At 41.5% G+C, this 20,079-nt stretch overlaps 1 long non-coding RNA gene across 2 annotated transcripts; it reads right to left on the bottom strand.

The window, feature by feature from the left end:
• Positions 1-1,355: 1,355 nt before the first annotated feature.
• Positions 1,356-19,636, bottom strand: LOC125325393. Of its 2 annotated transcripts, XR_007203313.1 has the most exons (7): positions 18,296-19,636; positions 17,448-17,486; positions 16,008-16,093; positions 6,112-6,291; positions 4,507-4,575; positions 1,816-1,954; positions 1,356-1,397 (listed from the first exon to the last, which is right to left on the bottom strand). It is a non-coding gene; the product is annotated as an uncharacterized LOC125325393 (long non-coding RNA). The 2 variants fall into 2 exon arrangements; XR_007203312.1 differs by lacking the exons at positions 16,008-16,093; positions 17,448-17,486; positions 18,296-19,636 and having other exon boundaries at positions 6,112-7,391.
• Positions 19,637-20,079: the final 443 nt, after the last annotated feature.

Here is a 20,079-nt window from a genome sequence, read left to right as displayed (position 1 = left end):
AAAGGTTTCAGTGCTACATAAGAAAGGAGATGCCACTGTCAAATATAAAACGCCTGCAGCAATTTCTTTCCTGTGTATGTCCAGGCAATTGCCCTGGTCCTTGCTCAGGCAGTGCCCTGCATGCACAAACATCAGTTCTGAGCCCATATGATATGGATTTTTTTCATATTTATTCCATGCTGTTGGGGAAATAAAGTCTATATTGGTTTTTAGCTTTATTTTTTAGACTTTATGGTAAAGAGTTTTGAATTTATTTTTCTTAGAATAGAATTTTATTTCTTTAAAATACATCTGGCTAGTTGGCATAAAATGAAACTATAGCTGGCTCAGTCCCTAGAGTTTAAAGGAATATTTCTGGTCACAGGGGATTTAGCTCAAAATTTATTTCAGGATTATGCACTTGAGGATTAAGGCAAAATAAAATCCATGCAACACTTACTACTTTATATTTAAAATTTAGAACTGCTTTGAAAAATCCAGCCAGAATTTTTTTTTTAAACTTGTAAAAGATTACTGTTAATCTTTCAAGTTTTAATGCTGAAGTTATCTCTGTAGAAACTGTACATATCTGTGAAACACCTGTTTGCATAAAATGACAGGATTTGTTGAAGTCATACTTCAAATGGGTATCTTTGGTTTTTTATTTCTTTTCAAGAATGCACGACATTGCCAATCCTAAATCTTCTTCTGCACTTAGGATGGGATTTCTGAAAGCACTTTTTTTCACATCTAACTCTAACCTACCTCAATCCCAATAGTGGCTTAAGTGGGAGCAGGATTATGTCATCTCAGAAGACTTTTGAAAATCCAAAATTGCTCCTTATTATTACTTCATTTAGGTCATGATAACTCATTTTTGCAGAGTACTGAACTAACACTCTTAAGAATACAGTTTTCCATGGCTCAAGAGGAATCTAAGATGGAACTTTGACATCTGGATTTATAAAAGCCCAGAAATACTGGGCTTTCACCCAGGTCTGGGTGTGAGGGACCAGCTGCAGGACTGATGCCCAGTGCTGTGGAGCTCACAAGGCAGTTTTGAGCAGGTGTAAAAAGATGCAGCTCTTCTGAGATATAATTGTCATGAAACTATGGCAGCTGAGCTCCTTATGTCAGGCTTAAAACAACCTCTCTATCATTTACTGAGTGGTTTATGGTACTCAGGAGCAGTTGGTACCCCTAGGTGAGATGCTACCTGTGGAGCTGCCTCCAGCCCTGGGGTCGCAGCACAGAAAGGACATGGAGCTGTTGGGGAGAGTTCAGAGGAGGCACCAAGATGACCAGAGGGATGAAGCAGCTCTGCTGAGAGGAAAGGCTGAGGGAATTTGCTTTTTTCAGCGTGGAGAAGAGAAGCTGCAGGGTGACCTCATTGTGGCCTTCCAGTGCCTGAAGGGAACCTGCAACAAAGATGGAGAGAGACTATTTACAAGGGCCTGGAATGAAAAGTCAAGGGGGATGGCTTCCCACTGACAGAGAGTAGGCTTAGATTGGCGGTTAGGAAGAAATTTTCCCTGTGAGGGTGGGGAGGCCCTGGCACAGGTTGCCCAGAGAAACTGTGGCTTCCCCATCCCTGGAAGTGTCCAAGACCAGGTTGAATGGGGCTTGGAGCAGCCTGGGATAGTGGAAGGTGTCCCTGCCCATGACAGGGGGTGGGATGGGATGAGCTTTAAGGTCTCTTCCAAGCCAAACCATTCTGTGTTTCCATGATTTTGACATCCTGATGGTCCTCAGAAGGAACTCCTATAGAGGGCAGCACAAAGCCTGTCCCTGAGTTCGGTGATTCACAGAAAGCATGGTGTCCACATGATGACAAACCTCAATGCTGTCCTGATGCATCCTCTCCATCCTTGTTTCTCCCATGTGTGTGTCCAGCTCTACAGCCGACTGTAAAACTCCTGGCCACACAGTCCCCAATAGCAGCACCTGCGTGCACTGCAACCAGTCTGAGCTAACACTGCAACAGAAAGAGGGTACAGTCAGAATATCTCTTCTCTCACCAAGCTAAACAGCAGTAGGTCAATATAATAGAGCAGTAGCAGATCAATACAGGTTTATGAGCTGATTTCTAAAAAGCAAAAGCACAAATGTAAAAATGAACTTGTTTCCTGCTTTCCAGTGTAACACCACTTTCCTTACATCACATTCAAATATTATCTTGCCCTTTCAGCCAGCTCCAACTTGACCTGACCACAGCAAAACTAACAGCTCTTGTGACCTTCTTTGCCATATGTCAATTCAGCTGAACTAAATTTTTGTATGAAACTATCCAGCTCAGATGAGGGGCACTTTTTAGTTCTTGGGAAGAAGAACAAACAGCAATGCTAAGAAGGACACAGAACTTCCAGAAACTAGCAAAAAAAGGAGAAGCTCAGAGAAACTCATCACACCAATGAGCAGTGAGACTTGACAAACCCGTGTTAAGTGGAGGAACCATAGTAGCACACTCAGCTCATTGCTTCCCTTCAGAACAGGCATTCTATAATTTTTCTTTTTTCTCATCTTTAACTAAAGTTTGATTGAAACTCAGCCCTGCCTATTTACTCATCCACAGCTTCACAGCCCAGTAGTTGTGTTTGAGAAGCAGAAGTGGTTTTGTGCAGGGTTTGTGGATATATCCACCATGGGAGGAGGAACTATTTTTAGACGTATCCTGATGCATCACTGTGTTTATGTAGAAAATTTAAAAACAGTTGGTTAGAGAAAATTTGACTTCTCTGTTAGCACATGAGTGAGAGCTGACTCACATTTTTATTATCTGAGTGGGTCTCATCTACTGGAACCACTGTTTCCAGTAGTTGTATCTTGTATTTCTCACATCATCAGTTCCTCCTCTGCATGTCTCTCCCCCACATATTTAAACTTTCAAGTATCAAGAATAAGGGAAATAGAAACACCCTATTCATTTCAGAAGGCAAAATAAACCACTCTTTTGGGGTTAGAATCAGAACAACAATTTCAGGATACAGCTATTAGTCAATCAGCATCTCCAAAGTGCTTTGTGCAAAAGTTTTCTGGAAGACCAAAATGAAGACCCAGCAAGGAAAGGCTGCCATGATTGTAACAGAGAAGTCTTTGCTAAGCTATGCCAAGTAAAGTAAATTATGAGTGATCTTTAAGAGATAGGGTTTTTTCAGTGTGATATTTTCACATGAAGACTAATACACTTGAGAATTTTGTTGCATCAGACAAGTAAACACAGAATCATACCCCTGGAAGCCATCTGAAGACAGTTTATAATGCACACTCCTATCCTAGGACCAGCCCTAAGTTTTTCAGTTCTCCAAAACCTTTATCTAGCCACTCTCATGTTCAGTGATAGAAATGACACCAATTTCCTAGGCAGTCTGGTCCCAGTGATTCAGATTCTTACTATTAGTTTCTTTTTCTAATGTCTATTTAAACCCAGTCCTTCTTCTAGACCCCACTGGCATAAGGACCAGAGTTTTCTTTCTCTCATTGCGACTTACTGCTGTGGAAAACAAAATTTCATGTAAGAGGAAACATGATTTTTCTGAAAAACAAACAGTGCTTGAGATTGCGAAATACGAGGGCTTCTTCATGCTTTGTATTTGTTTTAATGTTTTCATGCATGTCTTTTCTCACTGGTTTTAGTCAAAATCATTATGAAAAAAAGTGCTGTTTTTGTTGGTGTCTCAGAAATGTAGTCCCAATCTGATTATGCAATAAATCAGAAAAGGCAGACTACTCTCATGGGACTGAAATGCTGGTTTCTGGACCAGAATGGTTTCAGAAAAGCTAAACATTTAGATTTTTATCTGAACCAAGCTATGTGAGGCTCTCCCATCACTTGTTAGTAGTCTGGTTTTTCACCTCCAGAGACTTCAGTTTAAGTCCTGGTTTGGGTCACAGTGAGAATGAGTTTGGTGGCTTGCATCTTAGTGGACTTCTGTCAACAGTGAAAAACCACCACACAATCCTGCACAACTGGAAAGTTCTGCTTAAAAGAAAGCCTGGGCTGGAATATCAGAGGTCATTACAAGTCAGGACAGAAGGGTAATGCCACAGCTGCATGGAGAATTGGGAACAGCACCTGACACAAAGAAGTCCAGGGACAAGCACTATACATTAACTGCTGGCTTAAACTGGGACATATTTATTGTTTGTCCAAACTTAATGAGTTTGTCAAACTCATTTTGAAACAATAACTTCACCTATTACTAAAAATATCTGATGAGAACCTCATACTGAGCAATGATGACAAGGAAAGCAATCTCAGACACTGCACTTTAAATGAAATGGTTTGGAATATGCTTTACCATCATCCCCACAGAAAATAGCTATTAGAGAAATGATTTGTTGTACAAAAATTTTTCTGTACGAAGGTCTCTTAAAAAGTTTGATACTGTTGACCTCAAGGGAAATACAAAAAATAAAGGAAGTCATAGAAAATGGTGAGTTGCAGATCAGAGTATGGATTTTACATTTACCATACTAAAAAAATAAGCCTGAAGTAAAATAAAAAAATGCATATAATGTCTTTCTCACCTTTCACTCCAGTTGCCCTTTTCTCCTTCAGTCATACACACACAGGAAAAAAAATCCTTCTCAGTTGCTCTGCAAACACATAGACACAAAAAGAAGTAGAAGTACTCTTGTTTATAGGCAGATGCCAAGCACAGGCTTCTCAGTTCAGGTGTTCCAAAGCTTCAGATGCCAAGTGAAAGAGCTCACTGTCCTGTAACCCAAAGGACTAAGAGGATTTCCCACCAACTTTTTTTGAAAGTTCACAAGTGCTTTTGGTCTAGAGATGAAAAGATTTTTTTCCTCCCATAGGAGTATCTGAGGAAAAACCAAATGGAAATGAACAGAGTTCTGTGCTGTGAGCGTGGATGTCACTTCAGGTACTGGCAAAAGGCTGGGAATTCAATCACCCATGCTGGAATTTGCAGCTTTTATTAAATAAAACCAGAACAATTGTGCTTTTTTGTTTGTTTGTTTGTTTTGTTACCACAGTTGCACTAGAAGCTTGTACCCCCCATGGCAGGGGGGTTGCAGCTGTATTATCTTTAAGGTCTTTAAGGTCTAACGAATCTATGATTCTGTGATTTAGAGGACAAAATAAATAAGTAAAAAATTAATTTTCCTGAGTTTTTGGTGTGTCTAAAGTGAGACTGGAGTCATGTGAAAAGTCACATGCATCTCAGCAGAATATCAGCCATGAAGAGGGAAGCTAGAGTGACCCACATAATCTTAAAAAATGGGCTTGCACCCCAATCTTTCAATAAAATTTATTAAAAACATGGAAACAATCCCTATGAGAACTAAGGCATTGGTTTTATCATTCATTTGCAAATATCAATTTTAAATATCTATTTTTCTGATGCTTTATCTATAGGTTATTTTCTGAAGAATTCAAGTTCAAAATACATTTCACCATGATAACAGCTTTCTCATACAGTGAAATCTACTGCATAATACAGTAACCTTAACAAACATGTTCTTACAGTAGTTTTCATCAAGTTTTTAAATTTCACATTATTGATACCCACAGCCCATAGCAGAATGTCAGCTGTGGAACTGGATCAAAATTCAATTCTCCAGTCCCTTATGAAGGGGACAATAGATATTCAACTATGCATCAGCTGAGGAGAGGTAGAAGAGTTTGTATTCTCAGCAACAAGACCGATGGATTTATGGGAACAGTGAAATAAAAATTAATATAAATGTAACAAGAGTTAAAAAATATACATTATTCTATTTTAAAATGGAAACACAAGAAAGCAGATCTTGGTAAACAAGTGAAATGCCCTTAAAACAAAAGTCTCTTGAAAGCCGCTTCACAGCAAGTGAAGGTTCCACACAGTTCAAGTGTTTGCTAATGTCCACCTCAGAAACATCAGGGATCAGCTTGATGCATTTGAAGACGCTGATTACAATCCCATTAGCTGCTGTATCAGCTGTGTTCACAATTTAAGAGCCTGAACCTAACCAGGCCTCAAGCCTTCAAGAAGAGGACTGACCCCACTAGTGAGCTCCTGCTTCACAACCCCATTTAAAGCATTTATTTTTGAATGAAAAGTAACAGAAGCCTCGATTCTTTCGAAGCATTCAATTCCTCATAGTGACTGTTTCTGCAAGAATATAAATTACCAGATGGGATTTCTGCACCAAATTCCACTTCAGACAATAGCAGCTTGATGAAGATCTACATGCACTTTTGTGTTGAAATGCTATTGCCAATGTCTTGCCGTGCTGCCATTTTCAGCTTGGAAATAGACACATTTCAGGGACTGTAAAATGTTCTTGAGCATGTTCAGGACCTGCAACAATCTGTAGCATATAGTAATTGAATCAGCATGGTAAACTTCTGTTTGGAGCCCATTAAAGTCAAACTTACTAGAATAGCCTGCTTCCAAATATAGTACAAATGCAGATTGAATGCAATGATCAGATAATAAGATCAAAAACACAGAGGAAGTGCTTTCTTCCAAAACACATAATTAAATTGTAGATCTCACTGGTACAGGAGGCTTTGAGATTGAGATTAAAAAAACCATCAGATAAATACGATGACAATCCATCTGTCAGTAGCTATAAAAAACAGGAGTGCAGACTGAACCTCTGGCTGGGAGAAGCACCAAGAGAAGTATTTAAAGTAAAATACAAAATCTCAAGGCGATTCCTGTGCAGAGACATGTTCTTTTTCCTCCTGTCCTGCTCAGGAGCAAGTCAACAATCAGAAAGGCAGCACATAGTGGTATGGAAAAAGTTGCATGAAATTGCAACCTCCCTCTTTCCTTAGTCATTATGGAAGTGCTAAGCTTTTTGCCTCCAGACTGTAGATGTCACCTGAGGAGGGGTCATTGCGAGTGACAAGCTTTGTTTTCAAGCCAGGAAGGGTTATAGCGAGGATTACAATTAGCCCCATCTTTACTGGCTGCACACATTAGAAGAATTGTCTTTAGAAAACAAAAAGATGTGGGAACTAATTGGCTTTTCCTTCCCCTTGCTTATCAGTCACACCTGCAGCTGGAATCAGTAGGAACAAATGGGATTGCCACTACCTGGGGCTTCCCCAGTGGCCATCACGGGTAAGTTATACACTATAGTCACTATTTCCTGGCTGCAGGGCAATTGTTTATTGCATATGTTATTTACACAACAGAATTCTGCAAAGGCAAGAGAAGTCTGGGTCTGCATGTGAATTCGCCCTGATAAATACACCATCCTACTTCTTTAAAGCAACTTTTCTACTAAATTGACTCCCTGGGCCATTCCATAGAATCCCAGATCCATTCAGGTTGGAGAAGACCTCCAAGGTCATTGAGTCCAGCCTGTGACTGATCCCCACGTTGCCACCCAGACCAGAGCACTGAGTGCCACGTCCACTTGTTCCTTGGACACCTCCAGGGATGGGGGCTCCACCACCTCCCTGGGCAGCCCCTGCCAATGCCTGACCACCCTTTTGGTGAAGAAATTCCTCCTGATGTCCAGCCTGAACCTCCCCTGGCACAGCTTGGGGCTGTTTCCTTTTGTCCTGTCCCTTGCTCCCTGAGATAAGAGCCTGACACTCACCGGCTGCACCCTCCTGTCAGGAAGCTGTGCAGAGCCAGAGGGTCCCTTTGTGCCTCCTTTTCTTCAGGCTGAGCCCCACCAACTTCCCCAGCTACTCCACACAGGACTGACTCTCTAGGCCCTTTACCATATTCCTAATGTGGTATCATAGCTCTTTCAGAGTCAATGAGAAAAATCTGTAAAATACAACTCCACATATACTATTTCAGAGCAGACTGGATGCTGTCAGATTGGACAAACAATTAAGATTTTGTAGGCTTTACTCCCAATGATAAGAATGGCGGAATGAGCTGGATGGGGAAGAATTGGAGCATTATGAGACTTGTGTTTGTGTTTCTGCAATTACAGGGGAGAATTTAGATGAAACCATTCTGCTGTCTGTGGCTTTAATGAAGACCACTTGCCTTGCCTAATCAAAAAAACAAAAAGTATATAGTTGAGATCCAAAAATATCTTGGTTTAATGACGCACACAGGCAGAAGTTTGTAAGTGGGTAAACTTCCTTGCTGCACAGCCTCAGTGCACCTGTGCAACAGCTGGGTTTAATCTGTTGAAGACTGTATTTTAGGAGCCATTGCCGGATTTTAGGCTGGAAGCAGAATAGTGCCCCACCCAGCCATGTTCCAGTCCACAAACTACTTTTAACATTTCAGCAAGGGTAGAACAATTGTATTCTGTGGGTTAAAGAAATCCAGGGATGATCTATGTGTTGTTGGGTGTTTAAAGAGAAGAAAAAGAAAAAAAAAAGGAGGGCAGTTCAGCCGACAAGGAAACAACCTAATCATCTGGTCTGGTGCAGCAAACAGAACATCTAGACTTACCGATAAACATGATTGATACTTGTGCTACATTCATTACAGAACAGTATGGACAAACAGGATTCTGATCAATACCAGCTAAGTTTATAATTTTCACAGTTTCATTAGAAATAAGATCTGCACTTCTTCCATATCTTTCAACAGTTACATGTATTAATAGTCTGTACCAACAAACATACAGACATAGACACAAAGATCAAATACTCTGTCCAAGGGCCAAGCACAAATAACTATCAGCAAATGACAGAAGGGTAAATAAACAAGGCTCTAAAGCCTACAGGCTTTCCCAGCAGCGATTTAGGAGACCTATCTTTGGACATTTCTTTCCTCCTCCCCCTCCAATCATGGGTAAAATCTTGATACCACTGACCTAAGTGGAGCCAGGTTTTTAACCATTAGCCTTGCCATATACATCCATCTGTTAAACAGATGGTATGAGATCAGGGTATGATCTCATACCTTCTCAGGTACAATATCAAACCCCAAAGCATCTAGAGAAAAGGATCTGCATGTGACGAGACCACCTCGGCACCACTGCTTCACCATGAAGATGAGAAGAGCTCTCTTTTCCAAACTTGCAGAAGGCAGGTTTTTCAAAAAAGGACCATAAAAGTGTTGGTAAGATCTGACACTGCAGGACACTATTCCTAAGGTTCGACACACTCCTTGATACACTGCCCCTTCTCCCTTCTATTTTTGAAGCCGCTCTTCTAGCACTGAAGATTGCTGGACTGAAAAGTGAAACACATAATAAAATCAACCAAAATTATTACTGAAAAAATAAACCCTCCTTAACACTGTGATTAAACTGTCAATTTATGGCCCTCTGGAAAAGTTATTCCACCAGCAGTCAATCCAGTCTACTGATGCTTCCTACCCATTCAGAATCTAATGTAGCATCTCAGTGCTACTTGGCAATGTTCTGTTCTATAAATCACAAAATCATTTAGCCTGAAGATCTCTAAAAACATCAAGTCCAATTGTTAACCTAACACTGCCAAGGCCACCACTAAACCATGACCCCAAGTGCCATATCCATGACTTTTAAACATGTCCAGGGATAATGACTTCACCATTCTCTGGGCAGCCTGTGCCAGTGCTTGACAACCGCGTCTGTGAAGAAATTTTCCTTAACGGCCAACTGCATCTCCCCTGGCACAGCTTGAGGCCATTTCCCCATGTCCTGTCTCTTGTTATTTGGGAGAACAGACCAATCCCAATCTGGCTGCACCCTCCCGTCAGCGAGTTGTAGAGAGTGAGAAGGTTCCCCCTGCACCTCCTTTTCTCCAGGCTGAGCCTCCCCAGCTCCCTCAGCTGCTCCTGGTACTCCAGCCCCTTCCCCAGCTCCCTTCCCTTCTCTGGACATGCTCCAGCCCCTCAATGTCTTTCTTGTAGTTCTTCTTGTAGAACTGCCCACGGGATTTGCAGTGCCTCAGCAGTGCCAGCACAGGGACACTTCCTCTTTCTATCAGCTACAGATCAACATCCTCTCATCTGTGGCCCATCTCATACAAAGTGAAGCTGCTCCTCTCAAGGGACTGATGAAAACTTATTCCACAAGCCATGACATTCCATTGGTTAGACATCCATCAAGGGCTGGGACCCTGGATTGCGTTCCTTGTTTTGGGGCCTAATTATGTGTGACCTCAAGTGCCATCGTAACCACAGACATTAAGAATCCTCCTGAGTCCAGTGACCAGGACCAAGCTCTGGGAGAAGCTCTGCTTTAGATCAAAAAGGTCACTCAAGGCTGAATGAAGTGGGAACACTTGCTTTTCATTTTAATGAGTGAGAGGGAGGGCAACTAGCTGCAGTTGACCTGAAGCAAATGTTTTTTCTATAAGTTTTGCTGAACTGGAAAATCAACTTTTCACAAAGCCCCTAATCAACACAGGCTTTCATGTTGAATACAGATGGATAAACCCCACCATTGCATATTGCATTTTTTTCCTTAGAAATACTATTATTTTCTTCCTCTGTTCCATTTTTCCTGGGAATTAGCTTCACTTACACTAACCTGAAAGTTTGAGCTTAGACACTTAGAGGTGCAAGGTGAGATCCCTAATCCACTAGTGCAGTGACTCTATGGAAATTAGAAAACCTTCTCATTTTAAAGATTTATCAATGAGTTTCAGTTAATCAAGCACAAAAGAAGGATCTCAGCCTGCATATAATTTAACACTAGAAGGAAAAGCAACTTACCAGACACATGCATTAAAAAATAAGAAGTAAGCAAAACCCCAGCCCTTTGCCCAAATAAACCAGCAGATTTCTGAGTTGTTGAGGCTGTGGGGTGAGGAGACAACGCTGAATTCCCGTGGTGTGAGAATATGTGTACACCAATTATATCTTGAAACATACAACTCATGGTATTATTTGGAGGACGAAAGTTTCACCACAATAGAATGTGAGAGGGTCTTTCTGTCAGTGACAAGCCCTTTCACATGTCTTTTCCCTGAAAAGAATGGAATGTCAGCACACCGAGTCACTTCTGCATCTCCTGTCACCATATTTTTCTTTCCCATGCTCATCTCAGCCAGCTGTGACATTGTCCAAGCTCATCTTTATTTGAGCAGCAAGGTGGCCCTGCCAGGCAATTCCCACCCTCGTACATGGCTCTTGCTGGTCTTGGCCATATTTCATCAGACAGATTAACAGGGACAGACAGACAGCTGCCTGACTTACAGACAGATAGCTGGTGGATGGTAGAGCTCTGAAAGTAAACTCAGACTCTAAACTTCATTTGTTCATGGTTTAGTTCTTCTCAAGGGCTTCAAAGCAAAAATTAGCATGTTTTCTCACAAGACTTCCTTAACAAAAAGCTCTGCAGAAATTCCTTTTGCACAAATTCCCAAGATGTTGCAGTTTCAGCACAGCTTTATGCAAATCTCATTTTTAAATGGCAGCTCTGATTCTTCTACTCACCTTTGCTTTCATGAAGCAACAAGAGATTTTGACAATTGACTTTGGGGTGCTCACCATGTGTCAACTGTGACTCCGATATGACCACGCTATTTTCTTTCTCAAATATTTATATTAACAATACCCCTGAATGGTTAAGAAGCATTTTGAATTTCCCATTTGTAAAACAGGAATTAGGGAACCACATCCCCAACAAATCCACAATAAAACGCGAAGTCTGAACATAAGCATCTAAGGTCCTCACGGCAAAATTTGGACTCAAAATCTGAGCACATTTTTCTCAAACACACTGTCTAGACAAAACATTTTTCAGTAAAAAAATGAATAAATAATATAAGTAATAATAATGTAAGTATAAGTAATAATTATTAAGTAATATTTAGGTTTTCCCATTATACTTGCACAAGACTGAAACCTTCTCATCAGAAAAGGGAGGTTTTATTCTTATCTCATGGAAAAGCCTGCTTGGGAATTACATACTAGGAGGAGTCTTTAGGTCTAAAATTGTTTAAGGAATCTGAGCATACCAAAACATGCTTCCTATATTGGGTTCAATCCCAAACTCAACTGACTTTGTTTTCAGCATCTAAAGAAAATGTATTCAAATTTGTTCAGTTTTATCTGAACAGGAGTCACTGGACCTACTTGGGTTGAATAACTGTGATGGGACAAGAACTGCATTGACCTGAGGAAAAAAAAGCTGCCAGTCTCAGAACACAAGGCTGCATTGCCCAGAAGATACAGGCACTGTAGGGATGGAACCACAGATGATAGATTCTCTGGCCACAGGCAGGTGTAATAGCACATGTTACTGACCCAAAGCTCCCACCATCAGGATGCTCATTCCCAAGACAGGAGCTAGAACTCCTGTAGAAAATTACTTCCAGATTATTTGCATCTACTCAGACAATTGCATTCAGTATGTAAAAATCTTGATTGGCATTAAGAAAAGCAGATCACTTTGGCGAAGACCTCCCTCTTGCCAGAAGTGACAGCTCAGTGTCTCTCAGCTCCAAGCCTCGCTCTCAGCTCTGCAGCTCAGTGACAACTCTCTCGGTGTCTCTCAGCTCCAAGCCTCGCTCTCAGCTCTCCAGCCCCTCGTAGTGCCATAGGTTTAGCTGTGACTGAGGTAAGTTGTGTTGGCAACCACCAGCCCGTATAATCGTAATTCCTGTGCAGCTGCTCAGAACTCTAGGCCTCTCCACAGCACTGAGCCTTCAACCAAAACATATTGTTTGTTTCTTTCTGACCACAAGAAGAAGTCTGGTTTCATCATTTTCTTTGGCTACGTTGCCTGACTAAAAACATGCTATAATGCTAGGAACTCCATGCAGCCTCCTCTGGAGCTAAAGCCATACAGTTGCAGTTTACAGTTCTGACTGACAAAGCAGAATAATTCGAAACTGCTTTCGTGGCCATGGCACTCACCAAGCAAGCCTTCTTTGTACCCCTCAGTTATACACTGAACTCCCCCATGGGCGTGAAGGTGAAGATACTCGATGAAGGATTTTTAAAGATGGCATGAGAAAGGATTTCCAGGGACCTGTAGTGCACAACATAGGAATATTGAGCCAGTATGGGAATGGAATGCCACCCAGCTGGCACAGCATGTGGCTCCTCAGGTGTCAGTTCAGCCTGACAACAGCACCCAAGCCTCCTTGGCTCACCCTAGGCTGCACTGCAGTTTAGGCTTTCCCAGGGTGAAGTGATCTGCTTCACTCCTCTGACAGCAGCTTGGGAACAGAAAGAGAAATTATAACATTTGGAAACATTATTTTCCAAGTTCATGCTCCTCCTGGTTGCTGGAAGAGCTACACTGAATCCTCCTTGTTCTTCATATTCTGCTCACTAATGCTGCTGCCTTTGCCTCCACAGTCCCCAGCTCCCTGGCACATCCCCTGCTGTAAAACACAGCCACCAGCAGAAACTTGTGATAAGCCTCAGTGTGGGTCCAATCCAGTGGTTAATAGAGACAGACAAAACTATACTGAACTGGGACAAATCTGTAAATTTAACTCCCCATCTTTTGTATCATCTAACAGTATGTCAGAAGACCATAACACAGTCTAAAAGAGTGAAAGACAATGTGGTTTCCTGAGACTGGGAGGGACTGGAGCCAGTGGCCCAGGAGGTCCCATCCCTTCCCATGCTCTTCTTTTCTTTCCATGCTCCTTTCTTGCTGCTACACATCTAAATTTAGGCTGTAAACTAATTTTAACTGTAAGGGGCATGGGGTTGACTCTTTTGAGTGTCTGACACACTGTAAGAGCAGGGTAACTAAAACACAAATGCTTGTGTAAATCCATCTTTGATTTTGTAATCAATTTAGTTCACTAATTTGTTGCAGGGATTGGCTGAAGTAACATGCCAGAATTTTTACAGCCTCTCTGCCATAAAACTGACAAGCATAGGTTTTCTGGTTTTGTTTTTACTTCCTTTCAAGTGTAATAACTTCCCTTTTCATAAAATGCCAACATATTCTTTTAAAACTGTCAGGCTGCCATCAACCTGGTCATGATCCAGTGCCAGGCCATAGCCAGACAAGATGAGTTACAAGGTAATCTTTCCTCTGCCAAACAATACAAAGATACTGGCACCTTTTCTCACGGCTGCAAATCAGCTCAAAGGGCCACAGAAATCAGAAACCCAAGAATTACTTCTTCCTCTTTTTGGGGTTTGCCTTGCAAGGAAAGTGGTGTTCTGCAAGGAATTGAATGTTTTCACTAACAGCACGCTGGCTTCTTCCCTTTCTCCAAGCCTTTTCCTCCAAAGAAGTCCTGGATATAATTTTAATGAAATTGAGGATGCCCTCCCCCTCTCCAAGTTGTACACTGGATTCCTGAAGACTGGTTTCAAGGAAACGCTACTCCCAAGATGAAATGCAAAGCAGCTGCACAACTTTGGCAGGGGAGACTGCACAGATGCCACCAAAAAGTGAATCACTGCCTCAGCCTAACTGGAAGTGTGTCAATATTCCTAGTCAGGAAGGTCATGTGGTAGTGGAGACCATCCTTCACATCATGTAGAAAAAATAGTACAAAAGGCCACAGAACCAGAGGATGAACCCCATTTTTTCATTTGGCTGACATGGAAAATGAGGCTTTTCAAAGCTTCTCAGCTGGTAAATGAATACATCATCATGGTCAGAGTTTTAAGAGAGATCTTTAAAGCAGTGGTAGTTTCACGTGACTTCAAGACTGCACCTACATTCTTTCCTGCTATAATCCCACCAAACTTGCTTTTAAAGGATTTGAAATGTATGTGGATGGTACCAAACTTTCACCTCCTTCCTCCATCTCTCACTTGGGTATTCAAAGGAGGGCATGCCAGCCTCTTAATTTAATAGCTCTGGAAGGACATCAAGAATTGTGATGAAAACAAGTGTCTCCATGCAGGACTTGCTGGGATAAATGCAGAACCACCAGGTTTGCACATGAAGAGAGCAGGTAGGGATTGTAAGAAGATCCAGTTAGTGCTTCTGGGAGAATATTATTTTTTTTAAAAAACAGTTTTAATTTTATGACCACAAAGTATACAGTCAACCTAGAGATATTAGTGCATCAACCCTTCCTCATTCCAATTTGTTGCGCAACACAGTACTTATGTTTTGCCAAGCTGAGAAAAGTTCACCTGGACACTGACTGGAGTCTAGCTGGTTTTCATTTTGTCTACATGGCACCACTGGGAACAGAAATTCCATGAGCCAAACCCTGCCTTCAACTCAATGTGGACAACTCCCTGTTTCCAATAAGGCAGAACAATGCTAAGTTAAAGGCAGGATTTGCATCCACAGTAGCAACATAGTTAAAAATGCCAAGACATACTCAAAAACTGAAACAGCCACACACTCTGGCAATGCTTGCAGCAATAAAAGTATAAATATTAATTTCTTTCACAACAGCAAGCATATAGGGTATTATCAGGTAGCTGCTGGTAATGGTGTGTGATGGAGTGATAATGGTATGGAGGAAAGCTGAAAGGACTTCTCGAAGTAGAAATGTCCTCTACAAAGCACTGAATTAACTAATATATTAATGATACTCATTGCTATAATTACTTGGTATTAGAACAAATATCCACATATGGTACTTGCAAAAAAGCCCATACAAGTATAGTATCCATCATACACATCCTTTTTGAAAACTGGGACTATCATTGGAATTTAGTCAGCTTTGGGCTCTACACAAACAATTTAGCAACACACAATAGCCATTTATCAGAGAATTCCAGCAAGGTATTATCTTTGGGAAATGTGAATAAGAATTTCCAGAAGTACGTTACAGGTCCCCAGACTGGTAAGGGCACATAACTCCAGTATTCACAATTCCAGTGTTTGCACCTTTTAATCCAACATAATGTATCATTGGAAAGGTAACGTTTGCAGTCATGTTAGAAATCCCAACCCCCCAAGCACGCAATATTAGAGAGACGGCAGCTGAATATCAAACACACCGAATTTTAACATACGAAGTTTGAGACACGAATACAGAAAATGATAGGAAAACTTTCACAATATTCAGCTCAATTGTTCCAGAAACATGAAAAGAATGATTAAAGAAAATAAAAAAGAAAGGTGACACAGCTCACTGAAAGCATGAAGTGATTTAGGAGTTTGTCTAGTTCTGCTTAGGAAGCCAAATGAACCACTCACCAAAGGAAAATGATATCCAGTAAGGAAAGCAAATCAGATGAATACACAATTTACACACCGTCTAGATAAGAGATATTTACCTTCAGATAACTTTAAATTCAACTACTGAAATCAAGTATTTCCGGTCTCCAAAACTCTTGTGACTTATACCAACATCTTTATAGCTCTAATCCATGTAGTTGGAGATGAAAAAAAAGAAAAAGAAAATTAAACAGAGCTTGAGGTACCTACACTCCAACTCAATCTGTTACTGCATACACAGCAAGATAAGGTACAGTCAATAAGGAAGTCCTCAGGCAATCTTCTGCCTATAGAACACCCCAAACAAAGTAGTACTCTTTTTTCTTGCTCAGTATTTTCATTTGAAATGTTTAACTAGAAAATGGGGTTAGATTAAAAACAGATTTCCAGGGAGAGCTGCACTTCAGCTGCATGCCAAAGCTCAGTGCAAAATATTAGACATGCAAGCCATGATGATGGAGAAACCAAGTTTCCACTCTTAAATTTATATAGCATAATTAGAAAAAAATCTACTCAGAAAAATATTTTAAATATATTTTGGTGGTTAAGCAGCACTTTCCTGTCTGATGACATAATCATATTCTTTACATCAAATCCAACTTCACCCAAGAGCAGCTTTTTACTTAAGTCTAGTAGTATAAAAGTATATTAAAACTGATATGAAGTTGAATTTTACATGTGCTTCAAGACATCTTGAAAAAAGTGGTAAAGGTTGTGTTGGTGCTATTGGAACCCAGTTTCTTTGCTACTACATGAAAAGCCTTTCAAGGTTTCACTGAAGAGAACAATTTAGGTTGGAAAAAACCCTTATGACCCTTGAGTCCAACCACTTCTTCCAGTCCTCTTCTCCTTCCTCTTGTTTTCTGGAAAGCAACAACATACCAGCATAATACTTGTCAGTGGATCATGTAAATCAAATGAAAATGTACCTGCTGGATCTCAGTGGGTCAGGAATCAGCACCAGAATCATTCTCCTCTCAATCGCCACAACATGGCCTATCATAATACCACAGAACTCAGGAGAACAAGCCCCCAACAACCCCATTTTGCACATCGTGCAACAGTCTTGAGGTTTTTGGACAAAGGCATGTGGACAGCTGTAAGACAAAGGGGAGAGCCTGCAGGTGTGTCCCACCAATGAGCTCAACGCCCCTTCTAGGTGAAAACTCATGTAAAGGGAGCACTGGTTCGATGCCAAAGCTCTAATAACATACCAAATCAATAACTAAGCTAAAAGACTAACCTCATAAAAGACCAACCTAACTCCCCTCTTAAGGAAAGGGCTCACTCTTCTTAGGAAAAAACATGTGCTGTTGGATGTCTAGAGAGTGAACATTATTACAGGCAAGGATCTAGGTGCTGTATGAATCTAGAAAGTAAAATTGGCTCTTGCCTCAGAGAACTCCCAAATAAAGAGGTCAAGGGAGAAGATGCAGATTCAGGCAGACAGTCAAAAGACAAAAGGGACACACGGACAAAGAACAGCCTTGTAAAAGTACCTGCAACAAGCTGTAGACAAAACTGTATCTGCAGGCATTCTTGAGGTGCAGGTTCAAGGAAGATTTTGAAAGAAAAGAACATAACATGATTTTGTATAACTATAGAAGAATCCTCTAATATATAAGCAGCAGTAGAAGGGAAGCTTGACATACTCAGCATATGGCAGTGCATCATTTTAAAATGAAAAATAATAAAATAGCTCATGAAATGTAACCAACATACCTTGAGCACAGGGTGATATTTTTAAATTATCTATATCTGTTTTGACATTTCAGTATTTACTATTTACCTGCTGTTTTACATTAACGTTGAACTGACTTTATTTTAGCAGGCAGCACTTTATTAACACTCTAAAACGTCAAGTTTCCTCAAAAATGACTTCAACAAGCAATTTGGATGACAGCCAGGTGTGAAAAGCCACCTCTAACCGTAAAAGACTAAGAAATGGAATGAACTTTGGCATGGAGAATATGTCAAGTTCAGTTATTATAAAAATACAGCAAACATGAGAAATAGATGATGTGCCACAGGGAAAAGTCTTACACAGGTTGGTTGCCTAATCCACATTTCTTTCATGGACTCCTAATCATAACATACTGGTGAGTAAAGCAGTGCCAGTGCTGCAAGTTACATTCACACAAACTTTACATACAAACTTTAGCTGTATTTAACATGTTTGCCTTAAAGAAGAAACAGTCCCATGGTAATCTCATAGTCTACCTCAATCCCCCTACCCCAGCCATCCCACAGCTAGCAGGGGATCACTTTTTGCAACACAGACCGGAGTGGGAAAAGACTAAGTACACTTTGAAACATTTAGCTAGTAACTTTTAAAAAAATAGTTTACCCTGAATGTGCATCCCTTTTCCCCTCAATGCTGGACCAGCATGGCTGAGCTCACATCCACTCCGAGGGTAGTTGCAAACCTTCACAACCATGTTTTGCCCTGGGTCATTTGCTTCAAAGAGAAATTAAAAAAAAAAAAAAAAAAAAAGAAAATAGAAAAACAGGGCAAGGCATTAACACCGTCCTTTTCCCTCCTGTGGCTAAGCAGGACCAAGGATTAGCTTCTCTGCAGAAATCTTCTAGAGGAGAAATAATAAAATTTTGCTCTTCACAGGGGTTTAAAACATGGCCATATTTTAGGAATTGTACCAACAGGAGAGGAAAACTGTTCTCATAACTAAGTGCCTTCCTTGCAACCTTTCCCAGCATTCATGGGACAGAAAAAAACCCAAAGAAAAATAACTATCCTGCCTCACCTGGTCATTATTAATTACAGGGTTAATCAAACTAGAAAGACCACACAACCCAATTTAATTAGAAATTTAGAGAGAAATCACTCTTTTTTTTTTTTTTTCTGTTGCTCTTCCATTGCTTTTTAGGCAGGGGGAGAGTAATCAGAAATTGTCATCTTCTGACTGCATGGACAGGCAAAAGCCAGAACTGACTTATATAACATGGGAGGAAGAAAGGTGAGATTTCTGGTGAATGACAGGAAAAAACTAAACACCTGTCATGTTAACTAGAAAGAAACCTGCTATCTACTGAAACTCTACTGAGCAGCGTATGACCCCACACAAAGCTTGAATTACAGGATATTTGTTGTAACAAACAGAAAAATCCCAGGGAACCCAAGCCAGGGGTCAGGCTGGGCAGTCAGGCAGGGCAGTATGTCACAGCTCTCTCCCCAAGACGACAACCTTTCCCTGGCAAAGACCAGCCCTGCCAAGGAAACATGTGCCATTTGCCGGGCCAGTCTCCTTTTTTTCCCTTGGCCACAAGGCTAAGAGGAAGGCACTTGTCCTGCTGCTCGTCCCATAGAAAGCCTCAGACAGGGGAAAGGGCAGGCCTATTGATGGGAAGAAACTCTGTAATACACATAAAGAGTCAGTGGATAGTGGCAGAGGGACATAAGGAATGTCCATGCTCCTTTGCTGTCCTTCACCTGCAAGACAAGGAAATTACAACAATGTTGTTACCACTGTGCAAGGTGAAAAATCCTTTCTTACCATCCTGAGTCTCTAAATGATCATCTGGAGAAAGCTTCCCAATGATCAGACCTCAGGTCCTTAGAAGCAGCAGCTGGGGAACCTATTACCTCATGCACACACAGGACAGTTCAGGGCTCCTCAGGACAGGAAAGACCTGGAGTTCCTGGAGCAGGTCCAGTGGAAGGTAACAGAGGTGATGAGGGGACTGGAGCATCTCCCTTATGAGGAAAGGCTGAGGGAGCTGGGGCTGTCCAGCCTCGAGAGGAGCCCCAGCTGAGAGGGGCCCTCAGCCCTGGGTGTCCCTGTGTGCAGGGAGGGCTCCGACCAGGGCCCAGGCTCTGCTCCGGGGGGCCCAGCCATGGCACCAGAGGAACGGGCAGGGACTGATGCCCAGGAAATTCCACCTGGACAGGAGGCAGAACTTCTTCCCTGGCCAGTGCCCGAGCCCTGAACAGATTGTCCAGAGAGGGTGTGGGGTCTCCTCACTGGAAATATTCCAGACCCATCTGGACACAATCCTGTGCTGTGTGCTCTGGGATGACCCCACTGGAGCAGGGAGGTGGGATCAGATGAGCAACTGTGGTGCCTTCCAGCCTGACTCAGTCTGTGACTTGGTGACAGGTCTAATGTGGCAACA

This window comes from Corvus hawaiiensis, chromosome 4 (genome assembly GCF_020740725.1).
Source record: "Corvus hawaiiensis isolate bCorHaw1 chromosome 4, bCorHaw1.pri.cur, whole genome shotgun sequence".
In the NCBI taxonomy this organism is placed as follows: domain Eukaryota; kingdom Metazoa; phylum Chordata; class Aves; order Passeriformes; family Corvidae; genus Corvus; species Corvus hawaiiensis.
The sequence above is the reverse complement of the archived record's forward strand: the minus strand, read 5'-3'. Positions and strand labels throughout refer to the sequence as shown.